Source organism: Phragmites australis, chromosome 15 (assembly GCF_958298935.1).
Source record: "Phragmites australis chromosome 15, lpPhrAust1.1, whole genome shotgun sequence".
NCBI classification, from domain to species: domain Eukaryota; kingdom Viridiplantae; phylum Streptophyta; class Magnoliopsida; order Poales; family Poaceae; genus Phragmites; species Phragmites australis.
The window spans coordinates 13,252,529-13,267,145 of record NC_084935.1 but is presented as its reverse complement, the minus strand read 5'-3'; the positions used below and the strand labels follow the sequence as shown (position 1 = coordinate 13,267,145).

Below are 14,617 nucleotides of genomic sequence, written 5' to 3'. Positions count from 1 at the left end.
GAAGCGGGGCGACACCGCGCGGCAGGCCGTGGGGCCCACGCGCCGGGGAGCGGGCGGGGGAGGCGGCGTGGAAGGCGTGCATAAGGGGGAGGAGGAGGCATGGTATGTCGGATGCGATCATACCAGCACTAAAGCATCGGATCCCATTAGAACTCCGAAGTTAAGCGTGCTTGGGCGAGAGTAGTACTAGGATGGGTGACCTCCTGGGAATTCCTCGTGTTGCATTCTCCTTTTTGCTTAATTTTCCTCGCGTTCATCCGCCTCGTTGAATTCATTTTATTTGTAACTTTTTTTTTGCGCAACCGGATGGCGGCTCGAGTTCGGCGGTGCACCGGGAAGCGGGGCGACACCACGCGGCAGGACGTGGGGCCCACGCGCGCCTGGGAGCGGGCGGGGGAGGCGGCGCGGAATGCGTGCATAAGGGGGAGGAGGAGGCAGAGTATGTCGGATGCGATTATACCAGCACTAAAGTACCGGATCCCATCAGAACTCCGAAGTTAAGCGTGCTTGGGCGAGAGTAGTACTAGGATGGGTGACCTCGTGTTGCATTCCCCTTTTTGCTTAATTTTCCTCGCGTTCATCCGCCTCGTTGAATTCATTTTATTTGTAACTTTTTTTCTTTTTTTTTTGCGCAACCGGATGGCGGCTCGAGTTCGGCGGTGCACCGGGAAGCGGGGCGACACCGCGCGGCAGGACGTGGGGCCCACGCGCGCCGGGGAGCAGGCGGGGGAGGCGGCGTGGAAGGCGTGCATAAGGGCGAGGAGGAGGCATAGTATGTCGGATGCGATCATACCAGCACTAAAGCACTGGATCCCATCAGAACTCCGAAGTTAAACGTGCTTGGGCGAGAGTAGTACTAGGATGGGTGACCTCCTGGGAAGTCCTCTTGTTGCATTCCCCTTTTTGCTTAATTTTCCTCGCGTTCATCCGCCTCGTTGAATTCATTTTATTTGTAACTTGTTTTTTGCGCAACCGTATGGCGGCTCGAGTTCGGCGGTGCACCGGGAAGCGGGGCGACATCGCGCGGCTGGACGTGGGGCCCACGCGCACCGGGGAGGCGGCGAGGAGGGCGTGCATAAAGGGGAGGAGGAGGCAGAGTATGTCGGATGCGATCATACCAGCTCTAAAGCACCGGATCCCATTAGAACTCCGAAGTTAAGCGTGCTTGGGCGAGAGTAGTACTAGGATGGGTGACCTCCTCGGAAGTCCTCGTGTTGCATTCCCCTTTTTGCTTAATTTTCCTCGCGTTCATCCGCCTCGTAGAATTCATTTTATTTGTAACTTTTTTTTTTGCGCAACCGGATGGCGGCTCGAGTTCGGCGATGCACCGGGAAGCAGGGCGACACCGCGCGGCAGGACGTGGGGCCCACGCGCGCCGGGGAGGCCTACGCGGAAGGCGTGCATAAGGGGGAGGAGGAGGCAGAGTATGTCAGATGCGATCATACCAGCACTAAAGCACCGGATCCCATCAGAACTAAAGCACCGGGAGCGGGCAGGGGAGGCGGCGCGGAAGGCGTGCATAACGGGGAGGAGGAGGCAGAGTATGTTGGATGCGATCATACCAGCACTAAAGCACCGGGTCCCATTAGAACTCCGAAGTTAAGTGTGCTTGGGCGAGAGTAGTACTAGGATGGGTGACCTCCTGGGAAGACCTCGTGTTGCATTCCCCTTTTTGCTTAATTTTCCTCGCGTTCATCCGCCTCGTTGTATTCATTTTATTTCTAACTTTTGTTTTGCGCAACTGGATCGCGGCTCGAGTTCGGCGGTGCACCTGGAAGCGGGGCGACACCGCGCGGCAGGCCGTGGGGCCCACGCGCGCCGGGGAGCGGGCGGGGGAGGCGGCGTGGAAGGCGTGCATAAGGGGGAGGAGGAGGCATAGTATGTCGGATGCGATCATACCAGCACTAAAGCATCGGATCCCATCTGAACTCCGAAGTTAAGCGTGCTTGGGCGAGAGTAGTACTAGGATGGGTGACCTCCTGGGAAGTCCTCGTGTTGCATTCTCCTTTTTGCTTAATTTTCCTCGCGTTCATCCGCCTCGTTGAATTCATTTTATTTGTAACTTTTTTTTTGCGCAACCGGATGGCGGCTCGAGTTCGGCGGTGCACCGGGAAGCGGGGCGACACCGCGCGGCAGGACGTGGGGCCCATGCGCGCCGGGGAGGCGGCGCGGAAGGCGTGCATAAGGGGGAGGAGGAGGCAGAGTATGTCGGATGCGATCATACCAGCACTAAAGCACCGGATCCCATCAGAACTCCGAAGTTAAGTGTGCTTGGGCGAGAGTAGTACTAGGATGGGTGACCTCCTGGGAAGTCCTCGTGTTGCATTCCCCTTTTTGCTTAATTTTCTCCGCCTCGTTGAATTCATTTTATTTGTAACTTTTTTTCTTTTTTTTTGCGCAACCGGATGGCGGCTCGAGTTCGGCGGTGCACCGGGAAGCGGGGCGACACCGCGCGGCAGGACGTGGGGCCCACGCGCGCTGGGGAGGCGGCGCAGAAGGCGTGCATAAGGGGGAGGAGGAGGCAGAGTATGTCGGATGCGATCATACGAGCACTAAAGCACCGGATCCCATCAGAACTCCGAAGTTAAGCGTGCTTGGGCGAGAGTAGTACTAGGATGGGTGACCTCCTGGGAAGTCCTCGTGTTGCATTCCCCTTTTTGCTTAATTTTCCTCGCGTTCATCCGCCTCGTTGAATTCATTTTATTTGTAACTTTTTTTCTTTTTTTTTGCGCAACCGGATGGCGGCTCGAGTTCGGCGGTGCACCGGGAAGCGGGGCGACACCGCGCGGCAGGACGTGGGGCCCACGCGCGCCGGGGAGGCGGCGCGGAAGGCGTGCATAAGGGGGAGGAGGAGGCAGAGTATGTCGGATGCGATCATACCAGCACTAAAGCACCGGATCCCATCAGAACTCCGAAGTTAAGCGTGCTTGGGCGAGAGTAGTACTAGGATGGGTGACCTCCTGGGAAGTTCTCGTGTTGCATTCCCCTTTTTGCTTAATTTTCCTCGCGTTCATCCGCCTCGTTGAATTCATTTTATTTGTAACTTTTTTTCTTTTTTTTTTGCGCAACCGGATGGCGGCTCGAGTTCGGCGGTGCACCGGGAAGCGGGGCGACACCGCGCGGCAGGACGTGGGGCCCACGCGCGCCGGGGAGCAGGCGGGGGAGGCGGCGTGGAAGGCGTGCATAAGGGCGAGGAGGAGGCATAGTATGTCGGATGCGATCATACCAGCACTAAAGCACTGGATCCCATCAGAACTCCGAAGTTAAACGTGCTTGGGCGAGAGTAGTACTAGGATGGGTGACCTCCTGGGAAGTCCTCTTGTTGCATTCCCCTTTTTGCTTAATTTTCCTCGCGTTCATCCGCCTCGTTGAATTCATTTTATTTGTAACTTTTTTTTTGCGCAACCGTATGGCGGCTCGAGTTCGGCGGTGCACCGGGAAGCGGGGCGACACCGCGCGGCTGGACGTGGGGCCCACGCGCACCGGGGAGGCGGCGAGGAGGGCGTGCATAAGGGGGAGGAGGAGGCAGAGTATGTCGGATGCGATCATACCAGCTCTAAAGCACCGGATCCCATTAGAACTCCGAAGTTAAGCGTGCTTGGGCGAGAGTAGTACTAGGATGGGTGACCTCCTCGGAAGTCCTCGTGTTGCATTCCCCTTTTTGCTTAATTTTCCTCGCGTTCATCCGCCTCGTAGAATTCATTTTATTTGTAACTTTTTTTTTTGCGCAACCGGATGGCGGCTCGAGTTCGGCGATGCACCGGGAAGCAGGGCGACACCGCGCGGCAGGACGTGGGGCCCACCCGCGCCGGGGAGGCCTACGCGGAAGGCGTGCATAAGGGGGAGGAGGAGGCAGAGTATGTCGGATGCGATCATACCAGCACTAAAGCACCGGATCCCATCAGAACTAAAGCACCGGGAGCGGGCAGGGGAGGCGGCGCGGAAGGCGTGCATAACGGGGAGGAGGAGGCAGAGTATGTTGGATGCGATCATACCAGCACTAAAGCACCGGGTCCCATTAGAACTCCGAAGTTAAGTGTGCTTGGGCGAGAGTAGTACTAGGATGGGTGACCTCCTGGGAAGACCTCGTGTTGCATTCCCCTTTTTGCTTAATTTTCCTCGCGTTCATCCGCCTCGTTGTATTCATTTTATTTCTAACTTTTGTTTTGCGCAACTGGATCGCGGCTCGAGTTCGGCGGTGCACCTGGAAGCGGGGCGACACCGCGCGGCAGGCCGTGGGGCCCACGCGCGCCGGGGAGCGGGCGGGGGAGGCGGCGTGGAAGGCGTGCATAAGGGGGAGGAGGAGGCATAGTATGTCGGATGCGATCATACCAGCACTAAAGCATCGGATCCCATCTGAACTCCGAAGTTAAGCGTGCTTGGGCGAGAGTAGTACTAGGATGGGTGACCTCCTGGGAAGTCCTCGTGTTGCATTCTCCTTTTTGCTTAATTTTCCTCGCGTTCATCCGCCTTGTTGAATTCATTTTATTTGTAACTTTTTTTTTGCGCAACCGGATGGCGGCTCGAGTTCGGCGGTGCACCGGGAAGCGGGGCGACACCGCGCGGCAGGACGTGGGGCCCACGCGCCGGGGAGCGGGCGGGGGAGGTGGCGCGGAAGGCGTGCATAAGGGGGAGGAGGAGGCAGAGTATGTCGGATGCGATCATAGCAGCACTAAAGCACCGGATCCCATCAGAACTCCGAAGTTAAGCGGGCTTGGGCGAGAGTAGTATTAGGATGGGTGACCTCTAGGGAAGTCCTCGTGTTGCATTCCCCTTTTTGCTTAATTTTCCTCGCGTTCATCCGCCTCGTTGAATTCATTTTATTTCTAAGTTTTTTCTTGCGCAACCGGATGGCGGCTCGAGTTCGGCGGTGCACCGGGAAGCGGGGCGACACCACGCCGCAGGACGTGGGGCCCACGCGCGCCTGGGAGCGGGCGGGGGAGGCGGCGCGGAATGCGTGCATAAGGGGGAGGAGGAGGCAGAGTATGTCGGATGCGATTATACCAGCATTAAAGCACCGGATCCGATTAGAACTCCGAAGTTAAGTGTGCTTGGGCGAGAGTAGTACTAGGATGGGTGACCTCCTGGGAAGTCCTCGTGTTGCATTCCCCTTTTTGCTTAATTTTCCTCGCGTTCATCCGCCTCGTTGTATTCATTTTATTTCTAACCTTTTTTTTTGCGCAACCGGATCGCGGCTCGAGTTCGGCGGTGCACCTGGAAGCGGGGCGACACCGCGCGGCAGGCCGTGGGGCCCACACGCGCCGGGGAGCGGGCGGGGGAGGCGGCATGGATGGCGTGCATAAGGGGGAGGAGGAGGCATAGTATGTCGGATGCGATCATACCAGCACTAAAGCACCGGATCCCATCAGAACTCCGAAGTTAAGTGTGCTTGGGCGAGAGTAGTACTAGGATGGGTGACCTCCTGGGAAGTCGTCTATCTTAAGGTCTCGCCAATGAGGGGTCTCCGAAGATTTAAGATTAAAGGAAAGTTATCACCAAGATTTATCGGACCTTTCAAGATATTGGATAAAAGGGGAGAAGTGGCTTATTAGTTAGAATTACCACCTCAGCTGTCAGATGTGCATGATGTTTTTCATGTCTCCCAGTTGAAGAAGTGTCTTCGAGTACCAGAAAGCAATTACCTATGGAAGAATTAGCGTTCAGGAAGATCTCTCCTATATAGAATACCCTGAGAAGATTCTTGAAAAATCGGAAAGAGTAACCAGAACCAAGGTAATCCCATTGTGCAAGTACAATGGAGTCACCACTCGGAAGACGAAGCAACTTGGGAAAGGGAAGAAGATCTGAAAGCGGAGTTTCCTCATCTCTTCTCTGTTCCAGGTGAATCTCGAGGGCGAGATTCATTCCAAGGGGGTAGGTTTGTAACACCCTAATTTTTTTTCTAATTCCAAATTTTTCTTAATAGTTATTAAAGTTCAAATGAATTTATTTATTTTATCTTAAAAGAGAGAAAACCCTATTTTATATGAAAAAAAAGAAAATGACATATGATATAAGTGAATATTTTGCATTCATGCTGAATTAGGCAAATAATATTTTATTTGAATTTTTGATGAATTTATTTGAAGAGATTTTGCCTGGATTTTTGAATTTGAGTTTGGATTTGAATTCTTAAGAAAAGAAAAAAGTTAAAACCTCTCTCGGGCTGTCTCTTGCATTTTCGGCCCAGCACCTCAGCCCCGGCCCAGCTACCCGGCCTTCCTTCCCGCCTGGGCCGTGCCCCTGCTCCGGCCCAGCGTCCCGCGTCGCGCGCCCGAGCCACCCGCGCCGTGCACCCGCGCGCCAGCCGAAGACGCCAGCGCAGACTCCGTCTTCACATGTGCCACTGCCAGGTGGGACTCGCCGGTCAGATCCGTCGTCTCCGAGAAGGACTCCTCCGCGCCGCCGAATCCGAGCGAGAAACTGACGCCGCCTTAGAGTCCTGCGGTGCCCCGAGACCTCCGAGCCGCCTATATATATGCTCGCCCCCTCCCCGAACTCATCTCATCTGCAAATCGCCGAGACCCGAGCCCTAGTCGTCGAATTTGAAGCTCGCCGAGCCGCCATCGCCGCCGCTTCGTCCGCCCTCGCCGCCACGCTGTTCCAGAGCCAAACCACGCAGCCCCAGCCCACCATTGCACGCGCCTGCCCTTGCTGAAGCTTCCCCCGCCGTCGCCTTGACCCCTGCGCTGCTGGAGCACCCTCTCCGATGAGTTCCCGAGGCAGCCGCCGCCCCTTCCGTCGTCGATCGCCTTTCTGTGCCGCCAAGCCCGAGGTAAGCCTCAAAACGGATTCCCCGCGCTTCCCTGAACCTTTTGCGCCGCTCGTCGTCGCCGCCGGCGAGCCCTAGTCGATTCCGGCGAGATATCCAGCCGTGCGCCGCCGTGAACCCCTCGGCGCCGCCCTGTTCTTCCCCTCCGGCCGCCCGATCTTTTTCGTGCCGTCGGATCTGTCCTCAACGGTCGAGATTAGATCTAAATCGTACCCCTTCAGAAACCAATAGCGTAACGCCACGTGTTTACACTTAAACCCACTCAGCTGTTTTGCCACGTCACCCTGCCACCTCAGCTGCCATCTCAACCGTCTTGCCTATGTGTCCAACCAGTCAGCAGCCACGTCATAAAAGAGGTTTTTCAATCTAAAAATAATTGCTGATAAATCCTTTAATTGGTAATTTTGCAATTTAGCCCCTGAACTTTTCTGAAATAACAAAAAGAGCCATGTCTTTTTACAGTTAGGTCCTTATACTTTTTCATAATTACATTTTGGTCCCTCTATTTTTACAAAAAAGGTCCCTGGACTTTCTGATAATTCAATTTAAGTCCTTTTCTTTTTCCAGATTTAACCCTAGACTTGTTTTAGCCCTAACTTTTCCATCGTAACTCCGATTTAAGCGATTCTTGCGTCGATGGATTCGTTTTTCAGTGCTCTTTCTTGGTAGCAAGTTTTTATATCGTTGTTCTTTTGCTTTATACTCTGTTCTTAGTGTATCTTGTTTGCTTGTTTGCCGGTAATTGTGCGATTAGCCGATAACGTCCCGGATCAATTTGAAGAACATCAAGACCAGGAGCAAGAATACACTGAGCAGCAGCAAGGAGAAGGCAAGTGTCCTTGATCATATTGAACCTATGTTTTTAAATGTTTCGTTTTACAAAACTGCATGCAATGTCTGTCAATATGATGGGTAATCTCCTATGTTAGGGTTTTCCCTAGATTTTCCCTTATCATCCCTTGGAACCTAGATGGCTTATGGTTAGGAGTCTTTTATGGGTAGATTGCTTAGCATTGCTTTTGGGATATTGGGAAGTGTCATAATTTTGACTAATGAACATATGCAATAATGATGATTAATATGATAATGTTTTAGCAACATGGAACCTTAGGCCTTGAGCAAAGTGGTTTTGATGGTTATCATGGTTATGATGCTGGTTTAGTGTTTGCTCAAGTAACCTAAGTAAGGACCGGTTCGTGGAGCGACAACCCAAGAAGTAACGTACCAACCACGAGGCTGATATGGGTAAAGTGTGACATACTGATTAGAGTCTGTCCAGTGTGTGTTGGGTCAGCACAAAAGGGGGCTTCTGGGTAGGAGCTGTTGCTTGCGTAAAGCCTGGCGGTGAAACCTAGTGGGCAGACATGCACTGGATTAGTCTCTGGTTAGTGGAAAGTGTCATACAGTGATTCTTGGCGACACACCACTGGCGTGTGTTAAGTGTCTTGCAAACACGGCAACATGGAATTCACTAACTCGTGGGTAAAGTTGGACAACCTCTGCAGAGTGTAAAACTGTTATAACAGCCGTGCTCACGGATATGAGAGACTTGGATCCTCACATGATTAGGTGGTGGTTTGGTTTTGATTCTGGTACAGGGAGTACTAGATGTTGTGGTCTTGGTCTTAGTGCGGGGAGCACAAGACAGTTGTGGTATGCAGGGTAGGGAGCCTTGTATACTAGATGATGGATTGTTGGGTTACATTCATTTAATATATGTCTAATGCTTTTGAGTCCAAATGTGTTTTCATTACTCGTATTTACGCAAATAATACCTTGTGTCAGCCTACTCTTGATATAAGCCTGCATGCCATTATTTTCCCACACTTGCTGAGTACATTATGTGCTCACCCTTGCTTTCTCCTACCAAAAACATATGCTGCTCAGTGGAAGACTTTGAGGATTTTCAAGACGACGACCTGGTGTTCTAAGGAGCGTATCTTCCAGTCGGTGCCTGTGGAGTCTTGGTCGCCAATGCTTTCATTTCCGCTGCCGTCGTTTAGATGATGTCGTTTAGGTTAAATTTTGAGTTTTGCTTAGGTAAAGTCTTTTATTGTATGAGGTGAACGTTTAAATAAATAAAGTATTGCTTTTGTTACTTCACCTATGACGTCCTTATGTGTGTTAAACTTCCTGGGCACACATAAGCCGCACTTGGTTTTGGCCGTTAAAACCGGGTGTGACAGAGGTGGTATCAGAGCCATACTGACTATAGGTTCGCAAGCTTAGTTAGCATGGTCGTCCTAAGGAAATTCCTAGTCGTCTAAAACCATTCAAGCCTTTCCATAGATCTCAAACTTGTCTCTTACTGTCCATAAGACTATCTCTTATATCCCATCTCTTCCTTTTTAGATGGTTCGCCAGCTACTTACTGCCCGCAAGTCAACCGGAGGACGTCCACCTATTCTACCACGTGTGCCAACTGAAGAGGAGATTGATGACCCCACCTTCCGGAATATGGATCCCGTTTCTGATGTTTATGAGAGTGATGGTCTTCATGCTGGACATCTTCCGCGCCTTCTTTGGGGGATACTTTCTGGACTTGGACACACTCAGAAGCCAGTCTACAGGGGAGTGAAGAAACTATACCCTGGATATGTGGAATGGAAGGTTGAAGTCACTATTTATGACTACGAGCGAAGTCAAGACGAGGGTATGGAAGTTCGAAGAGTGGTGGGCATTCACTCAGCAATGGTCCCGAGAGCAACCTTCACCGCTGGAGTTCGAGATGCGGCTCGTCAAGCCATATCCCGTGTTCGTGATCAATACAACAACAAGATGGACAACTCTCCGTATGCTTACTGTCCCCGCAGAACTCGGGGAAGTGACGAGCTGTTCGTGAAGAGCACCTTTGGAGAAAACCCCAAGCTACGAGAACAAGTTGCCCTTACCATGGCCTTGGAGGACGAGCTCAACTGTGCTTTATGGGAGTTGGGAGAAGTTCGCCAGCACCTTGCCTTCGTCTCCGCTTCCCTTGAGGATGAACAAGATGCAAATCAAGAGGAATCTGAAGATGATGAAGAAGACTTGTCTATCCACTCACCCCCGCGCAAGAGGATCTGCTTCAACACCCCCTCTGCCTCTGAGGATGGATCAGTTGATTCCTCCCCCTCAGGGTCCCGCACTAGAGAGGAGTCCCAGTAGTGTGGTCTTTCCATAGTAGTCTTTTCCTTATTAGAACCTAGCGTCGATGTAATCGTTAAGGGTAATATTAATGTTAGTGTGAGCTTTGTTATGGTGCTAAGTGTGCAAGTTGGAGTTTTTGCTTGAGTGCTGATGCAAGCCGTGGGATGCTTTGGCACTTTGTCCACAGACGCATGTTTATTTCTATATAATATAATACAGATGGGTTCCTTTAGTTAAACTTCTCCAGATTTGCTCATCTACTTCAGTTCTTTTCTTCAACCCTAACCAGATGGTTAACACAAGGAGGAGCATTAACACTCAAGAGGAGAACAACAACAACCATAATCCACCCCCGCCCCCTCCATCAACCTTGGAGCAGCAGATGGCTATGCAAACTCAAATCTTGCAAACTTTAGCTCAAACAATGGTGCATATGCAACAACAACAACCAAATCATGTTCCTCAATCACATCAACCATCAAGGCTTGGAGAATTCAAACAAACTCAACCCCCAGTTTTCAGTCATGCAGTAGAACCAATGGATGCAGATGATTGGCTGAAGGATATAGATAGGAAGCTACACGTTGCACAGTGTAATGATAGGGAGATGGTTCTCTACGCCTCACATCAACTCACTGGTCAAGCCCTAGATTTGTGGGAAGCCTACTACGCAGCACATGAAAACCCTGCAGCTATCACATGGATGGAGTTTAAAGCTAGTTTCCGCACCCATTATCTTTCCTCTGGGGATGTACGTCTGAAGAAGAAGGAGTTCATGAGTTTGAAGCAAGGACCCATGACCGTAAGGGAGTACCTGACCAAGTTTACTCAGTTATCCAGATACGCACCAAATGAAGTGGACACGGAGGAGAAGAAACAGGAACATTTCCTGGAAAGCCTGAATGACGCCATAGAATATGCTTTGCTACCCCAGGAGTTTCCCAATTTCCAAGCATTGGTAAACAAAGCCCTAATGGTTGAGCACAAGCGCCGCCAGCTGGAAGAGAAGAAGAGGAAGATGTCATTCCAAGGACAAGGAAGCAACACACGATCCCGTGGAGCTACACAGATGTCTCCACAAGGCCCCATGTTTTGTTCCAACGTTCAGTATCGGACTCAGACACAAAACTTCGTTCAGCGCTCCAACTACCAGACGCCCCGATCAACCCCACCAGCCACACCTCAAAACAAGAACAGCCCAGCAACTCCAGGCCCGAACAAAGGATGTTTCTATTGTGGAGAAGAAGGGCACTATGTGAATAAATGCCCTAAGAAGACGCAAGATCAGGCCCGAACCAACAACACACCAAGGACAACTCCAACCCCAGCCCAGTCACGCAATGGAAGTCAGAACCCCAACCAGAATAATCGTGGACAACAGAACTATGTGCATGGAAAGGTCAACCATGTCACAACAGAAGAGGCTATTGATGCTCAAGATGTGGTGTACGGTATGTTCCTCGTTAACTCCCGACCTTCATATGTTTTGTTTGATTCTGGAGCTTCGCATTCTTTTATCACCATTCAGTATGTCGCGAAGCATGGATTGCCTATGGTTATGATGAAGAATAATATGTTTATTAGCTCGCCTGGGGGGAAATTGAAGGCAAAATATATATGTCTTAGGATGAGGCTTAGCATAAGGGGGGTAGATGTCACACCCGGTTTAAAGACCAAAACCAGATGTAAACTATATGTATGCCAGGATCAGTTATTCATACATATAGCGACTTCATTAGTGTAACAGACACAGTGTTACTTATTACAACGCTAAAATATTACAAAATGACCGCCCACGGGTCTAAAGAAAAGAACACCACAGCGGAAAAGGGAACGGCGCAGCTCCAAACCAACAGGCAGCCGACCGAGAGATTCCACAAGCCTAGAACTCGGCATCATCCTCGGGGAAGTCATCCTCAGGAAATTCTTCAAAGGTGTCACCTTCTAAAACAGCAAGCGTGAGTATTTCCAATACTCAACAAGTGGGGGAAAACAAATGAATCTAATATGGTGGCTTGAAACAAGGTTTTCCTAATCTAGGGTTTCATTTGCATAAAAGCCGGTTTTTAGCCCTGAACTACGGAAACAAATTTTTATTTTAACCGAGAAAAGATGTACCAAAGATTTTCTTTAACCTCCGGGAATTCAACCCAATTCCCAAAGATCTTCTTTAACCTCCGGGAATTCAACCCAATTCCCAGACCAAGAAAAAAAAAACACCCACCTCGACTAATCATGCGAGGGTCCAGGCTGCTCATAACCGTGAGCACGGCTGAATATTCAGTTTGACACTCTGCAGAGTTTGTGCACTTTACCCACGAGTCATGATCTTCTCTGTTGCCGGCACTTGATGGTACCTTACACACTTCCGGGGTGTGTGCCAAGAGATCACTACGAGGCTTTTCCAGAGAGTCTCCCAGTATGCACTTGCCCACTGAGGTTTCACCGCCGTACATAAGTGGAGTAACCCTCCACCCCAGAGGCCCCCTCTTGTGCCGGGTAGAATCGGGAAGTAACCCTTCCTTATCTACACATCCGATTGGCTCATACAACCCTGGGAGAACATCTAGTTACTAGGCCAAGCCGTACCATATTGGTCTCGTGGTTGCCTTGTTTGCCCTGGGTGTTCGCTCCACGAACCGGTCCATAAAATGGTCTGGGCAAGACCTCCAATAACCCCATAAGGGTATACTACCCAACAACCAAACAACCAACCATGTCAGGAAAAGTAGCCCGTTCTTGCCCAGAACTCCAATTATCTCTGTTGTTAACTCCCTTAACAACATTAATTTTCCATGATATTCTTCCTATATCAATTTTTTTTAGTTCATAACTCCAGATTCATCATCCTACACGCTACATGTTCATCTAAAGCATGGCTAAGCATAAACATGATGACCTTGTATGGATAAAGCATCTATATCCAACACTAGTATTTGCTATACTACCCATTTTTGTAAAGCATCATGCATATTTTGAGAAAGACTAACTTGATGTAAAACTGGGTTTGCAACATGGTCAAGACACTTGCCTTCGTCGAAGTGTTGCACAGGAGCATCAAAATCTTCCTCTTGAAAGTTGCCGAACTCCTGGGCTGAACCGTCTACACGAACACACAATCTAACATAAGGACAGTACATCAAACATTCCTAAAACTAGATGAAAACCCTATAAACAGATTCTACACGACGCTACGATCGCTAGAGCGTGAAAATCGCCTAAATCGGAGCTACGAACAAAAAGTTATGATTATTTGAAGTTCTGGGGGTGTTTCTGCAAAATTTCCTTATTATCAGAGAAAATCCGAATTGTTTTTATACTGGAAATTGGATTTATGACGTCAAAAACAATATTGGTTTATTCTTCTATTAGAAAGGAAATGGAATAGGTTCATGAGCTCATGGACCAGGACCGGTTGGCCGGTCCATGAGTTCACGGTGGACCGAAGTTCAAATAATGAAGAGGTTTTAATCCTGGCCATAGAAAGGAGATCGGACGGTCGAGAATGATCCGGGCTCGGTCCGATGGCGCGAGCGGCGGCCGACGGCGGCGGGGTGGTTGGAGCGCGACCGGAGTTGGCCGAAACGGGCTCGGGCGGCCGGGTTGCTCCGACGAGCGGCGGAAGGGAGAGAGAGGACGCCGGCGAACTTACCCCGGGCTTCGGTGAGGTCGGGGCGGCAACGAGGTAGCCGGCCGACGAGCGCAAGCGGCGAAGGCGACCGGGGCGCGACGGGGAAGGGGCTCCGGCACCCAATCGGCGATGAGGAGGCGCGGGAACTCCTCCTGGGTCACCTGCGAAGCTGGCAAGGTGGTTAGGGAGGTTGGAGATGGCACGGCACACAAGAATGGCAGCGGCGGCGTTGGACTCACCGGAGACAATGGTGACGGCAAACCGAGGGAGAAGAAAGGGTGGAGATGGTTGGACGGGGTGCACAAAAGAACGACGAACTCAATGGCATCGGATTTTATAGAGGGGAAGGAAGGGAGAGGGACGCACGCCCGGCCGGACTTCAATGCCGGTGCTAGTTCCATGCGACCGAAAACGGCAACAGGCAGCCGTTTCACCAAATTGAAGAAGGGAAAAGGAGGGGAAGGGGCGTGCGCACGCGGCGGTTCGGCGCTCAGGCGGGGAGACGAACGGGGGAGGCTCCAACCGAAACCGGCGACGGCGGCGTTTAAACGGAGAGGCGGGCGAACGGAGGTGGGAGAAGGGGAGCCGGCGGCTCAACTCGGCTAAACGGGCCCACCTGGCGGTCAGACAAGGCGGGGGAGGGGGATCGGCTTGGCGGGGAGCCGGCTCGGCGCGGGCGGCTCAGGCCGGGGGTCCACCCGACAGAGGGGGTCGGCGGAAGAGGCCGGCTGGGGGGGCGGCTGCAGGCCAGCTCGGCCGATGGGCCGGCGCGGGGGAAGAGAAGACGGCCCACGAGAGAAGGAGAAGGGGAGGGAAAAAGGGCCGAGGGAGAAAGAATCGGCCCGTGCGCATTTTCTTAATTTCAAAACCTTTTCCAATTGAATTTCAGCATATTTTCCAACGAAGTTTTAAAGCGACGAAACCTAGGGAAATTTGCAAACTTTGTCCACCCAATGAAACCTTATTGCATCTACAACGGCATGAATGCATTCAAACAATTATCCTAGGCCAAGTTAATTTTAGAAATTAATTTCCTATTGAGCTAAGTTGCAACACCTGAGTTAATTCTAAGAAAGTTTTAAATTATT

The 14,617-nt window shown here is 51.3% G+C and overlaps 15 non-coding genes and 1 pseudogene across 15 annotated transcripts; all 16 read left to right on the top strand.

Annotated features, from left to right (window-relative positions):
- Positions 1 to 109: 109 nt before the first annotated feature.
- LOC133894054 (5S ribosomal RNA) lies at positions 110 to 228 on the top strand. The gene has a single exon (XR_009904872.1). It is a non-coding gene; the product is annotated as a 5S ribosomal RNA (ribosomal RNA).
- Positions 229 to 446: 218 nt separating this feature from the next.
- Positions 447 to 552, top strand: LOC133894192 (5S ribosomal RNA; annotated as a pseudogene).
- Positions 553 to 779: 227 nt separating this feature from the next.
- On the top strand, positions 780 to 898 carry LOC133894143 (5S ribosomal RNA). Its single transcript, XR_009904960.1, has one exon. It is a non-coding gene; the product is annotated as a 5S ribosomal RNA (ribosomal RNA).
- A 206-nt stretch (positions 899 to 1,104) lies between these two features.
- On the top strand, positions 1,105 to 1,223 carry LOC133894115 (5S ribosomal RNA). The gene has a single exon (XR_009904932.1). It is a non-coding gene; the product is annotated as a 5S ribosomal RNA (ribosomal RNA).
- A 325-nt stretch (positions 1,224 to 1,548) lies between these two features.
- On the top strand, positions 1,549 to 1,667 carry LOC133894056 (5S ribosomal RNA). The gene has a single exon (XR_009904874.1). It is a non-coding gene; the product is annotated as a 5S ribosomal RNA (ribosomal RNA).
- Positions 1,668 to 1,885: 218 nt separating this feature from the next.
- On the top strand, positions 1,886 to 2,004 carry LOC133893999 (5S ribosomal RNA). The gene has a single exon (XR_009904821.1). It is a non-coding gene; the product is annotated as a 5S ribosomal RNA (ribosomal RNA).
- A 206-nt stretch (positions 2,005 to 2,210) lies between these two features.
- LOC133893849 (5S ribosomal RNA) lies at positions 2,211 to 2,329 on the top strand. Its single transcript, XR_009904680.1, has one exon. It is a non-coding gene; the product is annotated as a 5S ribosomal RNA (ribosomal RNA).
- Positions 2,330 to 2,533: 204 nt separating this feature from the next.
- LOC133894042 (5S ribosomal RNA) lies at positions 2,534 to 2,652 on the top strand. Its single transcript, XR_009904861.1, has one exon. It is a non-coding gene; the product is annotated as a 5S ribosomal RNA (ribosomal RNA).
- Positions 2,653 to 2,866: 214 nt separating this feature from the next.
- Positions 2,867 to 2,985, top strand: LOC133894010 (5S ribosomal RNA). Its single transcript, XR_009904831.1, has one exon. It is a non-coding gene; the product is annotated as a 5S ribosomal RNA (ribosomal RNA).
- A 227-nt stretch (positions 2,986 to 3,212) lies between these two features.
- On the top strand, positions 3,213 to 3,331 carry LOC133894141 (5S ribosomal RNA). The gene has a single exon (XR_009904958.1). It is a non-coding gene; the product is annotated as a 5S ribosomal RNA (ribosomal RNA).
- A 206-nt stretch (positions 3,332 to 3,537) lies between these two features.
- LOC133894114 (5S ribosomal RNA) lies at positions 3,538 to 3,656 on the top strand. Its single transcript, XR_009904931.1, has one exon. It is a non-coding gene; the product is annotated as a 5S ribosomal RNA (ribosomal RNA).
- Positions 3,657 to 3,981: 325 nt separating this feature from the next.
- LOC133894055 (5S ribosomal RNA) lies at positions 3,982 to 4,100 on the top strand. Its single transcript, XR_009904873.1, has one exon. It is a non-coding gene; the product is annotated as a 5S ribosomal RNA (ribosomal RNA).
- Positions 4,101 to 4,318: 218 nt separating this feature from the next.
- LOC133893998 (5S ribosomal RNA) lies at positions 4,319 to 4,437 on the top strand. The gene has a single exon (XR_009904820.1). It is a non-coding gene; the product is annotated as a 5S ribosomal RNA (ribosomal RNA).
- Positions 4,438 to 4,653: 216 nt separating this feature from the next.
- LOC133894179 (5S ribosomal RNA) lies at positions 4,654 to 4,772 on the top strand. Its single transcript, XR_009904993.1, has one exon. It is a non-coding gene; the product is annotated as a 5S ribosomal RNA (ribosomal RNA).
- Positions 4,773 to 4,990: 218 nt separating this feature from the next.
- Positions 4,991 to 5,109, top strand: LOC133894154 (5S ribosomal RNA). The gene has a single exon (XR_009904972.1). It is a non-coding gene; the product is annotated as a 5S ribosomal RNA (ribosomal RNA).
- Positions 5,110 to 5,328: 219 nt separating this feature from the next.
- Positions 5,329 to 5,446, top strand: LOC133894191 (5S ribosomal RNA). Its single transcript, XR_009905004.1, has one exon. It is a non-coding gene; the product is annotated as a 5S ribosomal RNA (ribosomal RNA).
- Positions 5,447 to 14,617: the final 9,171 nt, after the last annotated feature.